Raw genomic sequence first — 4,084 nt, 5'->3', positions numbered from 1 at the left:
ACGCTATCATGAGATAACGGTACCGGTAGTCACGCACGTCTCCCAGTCGTATCACCTCTCAGTGAGAAGTTTTGTATCCTCCTCCAGTTGATGGGAAGAAAAGTTCTTGGAGAACCAAGTCATAGAAAAGTCATCTCTGAGTAATTCCATTTTCGTATGTTAAATAAGCTTTTAGAACTAAATTCGGTACCGCACGGTAACGGCAATGTGAAGGCAATATAACGTAAATAATAGATCACTTGACAATATGTTAAAATTTTAGAAGCACGAAAATACCGCCATCACTAATGAAATACCATTTGAAGACTTTTAAAACGAGCAACGTACCGCTCTATCGCTCTAGACAAGCCTGAATATTTACAAAGTTTGTCTGAGCAACCCGTGTAACTCCCGATATTTGTCCCGATGTTGGATTCGCCGTCACGCCCCACTAGGCGCAGACAGATTATTGCTTCCAAAATCATCATGCGTTTTTCTGTGTTCTGACGGCGTTGACTCACAAGATTGAGTGAGTGGCTTTATAAATATTCAAATTAGTTAATCATTTGAGAGGGAAGGCCCTAGAACCGGTCCTAGCACTTGAAAGCATGTTGACAAATGACAGTAAGATCTGAAGATTTTAAATTCACTTTAAAGCTCCAATGAGTAGATGTAGTAGAAAATCCCTTTGTGCTACGATTGTTCAGCATAAAAATAGTAAGTTGTGAATGTCCTAGGTAGCCAATACAGTGATGATTTGTCAAGGAATGTAAATTTTGATAAGAGATCAAGATATTATGTAACCTCTGAACCTAATATGTATATTTTTAAGAAGGAGGGATCATAAAAATGTTGCAGTGTGAGAATTTATGCTGTGTAGCAGTAAGCAAGGATATAAATTGACTAATATGTGATGATTTATTCAACTTACACCATACAGCCATATCAATGAAAATTGAGGAAGTAAAACTTCCGGCAAAAAAGACATGTGGTGAACGATACCACCCTGAAATTGTAAGGTCGGTATGAAAACATAAATTGAACACACATATTTTAACTTTAAATAATGATTGTTTCATGATGGATTTTTTCCATTCATTCTGTCATTGTATACGCAGTCACCAGCTGCATATGACAACATAAGAGGTGCTTTACGTTTGCCATGTGAATCTATTTTGCTTGATTTCAGGCTGGTACTAATACCCTCATTCACATAAATTGGATACCTATCATTGCTGTTATCTAAACATGGCTTCAACATATATATATATTTATAATTTTAGATATTCCAAAAAAGTTTTGCATTATTTTGTCGAGTGTTTTTAAATTATTGATTTGTAATAAATAGCAATAACTTTTTTGCTACTGCAAAATCCACCACATTCATTGAATGCGTGAATATTTCTCCTGCAACCGTTACATTTTATTAATTCCAATTTGTTTTATGATGTATTCACATTTTTGTTTCAAATAGCACCTTGTCAAAGTGGCTGTTATACTTATATATATAAAACGTACATGCTTAGATGGTAGACAAGGCCCAAGCTCCAATTGTCGTAGGCAATTTATTTCAAAATATCGTAACTAAAATATAAATTTTTGCAGACTGCTCGAAACCCACTTTTGAAGTATGATTTGCTGTCACCAGATGGGGTTTTGGCATGGAAACACATATACAGGGAATTTATGAAGATATGTCTAAAAACATTTGAAACAGCCATGTAAACTAACAGACCAACATGTTTAACTCAATAGCTTGACAAAAATGTCTGCTAAATATTCAGCACAGGTATCGCACAAAGTATTGTTTTAGATATTAATTTATTGGTATTTTTTATTGGATCTATCTCTTATAGAGCATTTAAATACTTGGAGCATGATTATTATTTCCAAAATTACCAACATTATTCAGGTCATTAATAACAGATGAACCATGGAAATTTTTCTTTCTAGGTTCTTCCTGCATCTGTTGCTGAGATTTTGAAAATGTCTGAATTTGAGGCAAGTGCCAAGTATCGCAAACTGCAGAATACCTTTCTTGGCATATGCAGCAGCACTGCAAACGTGGCCTACCTTAAAAACGGAAATCTACTCCCTGTGAAACATCTGGAGACAAAAGACTGCAGTGGATCAGCCAAAATTTCATAAATTATTTTACACACTGGAAGTCTCCAACAGGTGATTAGCCCGAGAATTTTTTAACAAAATAAATGCTATGCAGCTGCATGCAACTCATTTTGTACTCATATGTTTCTGTTATAGGATAAAAACAACATTTCATTGCATCTCCAACGTATGAAGGGCTCCAAATATACCATATTAGACCAAACATCTGTCAGACCCCCCCCCCCCTCCCTCAATGTAAAATAAAAGTCTTCTATGTTCATTTTCTATATCATACATAAAAAAATTCGTGGCTTGAAACACTATTTAGAGTCAGACCATCTGGACTATTGAAAACCCACATTTGCCGGTTTCCGCTCAGACCTTCTAGGGGTTTTGGTCTAACTTGTCAACTAAAAACCTCCCCCCACCCTCCCCCACCCCTATGCCCCTGACCCCAAATATTGAATAAACCACCAAAAAAAATTCAGTTTGAAAGATGCATATTTTGCAGGTTGCGGGGCTGAGAATCCATCGGTCCTCCAGTTCACATATAATAAGAAGTTGATTGAAAAGCAGCGATCACTCAAAGAAATATGTGGCAATGTGCATGTGATGGAACCTAAATTGCCTCTTTACCCCCACTGAGAACCACTCCCAAAGCCTCAAAAAACATCAATACCACCATTAACATTACTCGATGTTCAATGTTTAATCACATTAATAATTAAAATAATAATTTGTATTTCTATGGATTATTGGGGGAAAAAACTTGGGTACTTCAGAAATACGTGTACCAATTTGCGGACAATGGAACATCGTATGTGTACCAGGTTAGGTTACCAGGTTTTACCCCCACTGAGAACCACTCCCAAAGCCTCAAAAAACATCAATACCATCATTAACATTACTCGATATTCAATGTTTAATCACATTAGTATTTCTATGTATTATTGAGAAAAAAACTTGGGTACTCCAGAAGTACGTGTACCAAGATGCGGACAATGGAACATCCTAATTTTAGGTACAAATACTATAAAACTCAATTGTGTTAGTCCCTGAACTCATAATAGAACTGAGATAAGAAAATCTGGAAATGGCCTAACCCTAACGTGGTATACATACTACGTTCCGGTGTCCTCAATTCTTAGTACGCAAACTTCAGGAGTATAGAAACTTGACTGTAATCACATATATCTTAATCTTCGTTTTAGCTGCTGTTTTTCTTCAATTGTTTTCGTATTCCACGAATCCTATTGCCCATCTTGTTGTTATTATTTTGGCTGTAGTACTTTGCCTCTAGATTTGCTCTAATTTTTTGAATACCTTTTCAAGTAGTGTTGTTACATCTTGACATTCATTTACATTGTTTAATACATTAGCTATTGGCTCATGAACAATTTGAAAATGTTTTTCTTCTTTATCAAGTGTCAGATGTTTAATGATGTGATGATAGAAATAAATTTCAGCTGCTTGCATGTATTGAGATAGCCATTCCAATGTTCCCCATAAGCATGTTTTGTTGTGAAATCTTTTCTTTCTGTCACTTTCGTAAGCGTAATTTTTTTTAACAATATGAGTTATGACTAGCTGAAATTCCTTCAATGTGATAAATTTTGCTATGTAATCTAAAATTTCGATTTCTTCGACTGTGAGATTGGTGGTTATTACTTTTTTAGATTTAGTATTATAGGCAGTGCTGCCATCGATATGAACCCCAAAATAAGGACAGGGAAACATAGTAATAAGATAACAATGAATGAAATGTGATAAACAGAATGTATTCATGCAGTGCTACCCTTGTATAATCATTGACTCTTGGTTTGATTCAATTTCTTGAGCAGAGTCTTTGTGCTTCTGCCTTCTGGGTTGCATTGTGAGCAAAAATTGCTGCTTTACCTATGGATTCCAGGTTAATGTCACATTCAAAGCTGCAGTGCGCAAAACAATGGCCATTCGTTTCGTTAATGTTTTTACGTTTACTCATTTTATATCTTGTGAA

At 35.5% G+C, this 4,084-nt stretch overlaps 1 long non-coding RNA gene across 2 annotated transcripts; it reads left to right on the top strand.

The window, feature by feature from the left end:
- The first annotated feature begins 476 nt into the window (after positions 1-476).
- LOC120343033 (uncharacterized) lies at positions 477-3,643 on the top strand. 2 transcript variants are annotated; one of them, XR_013475106.1, is made up of 4 exons: positions 477-998; positions 1,585-1,768; positions 1,933-2,157; positions 2,597-3,643. It is a non-coding gene; the product is annotated as an uncharacterized LOC120343033 (long non-coding RNA). The 2 variants fall into 2 exon arrangements; XR_013475107.1 differs by lacking the exon at positions 477-998 and having other exon boundaries at positions 1,327-1,768.
- Positions 3,644-4,084: the final 441 nt, after the last annotated feature.

Source organism: Styela clava, chromosome 4 (genome assembly GCF_964204865.1).
Source record: "Styela clava chromosome 4, kaStyClav1.hap1.2, whole genome shotgun sequence".
Lineage (NCBI taxonomy): Eukaryota > Metazoa > Chordata > Ascidiacea > Stolidobranchia > Styelidae > Styela > Styela clava.
Note: the sequence above shows the minus strand (reverse complement) of the source record. Positions and strands in the feature narration are given on the sequence as shown.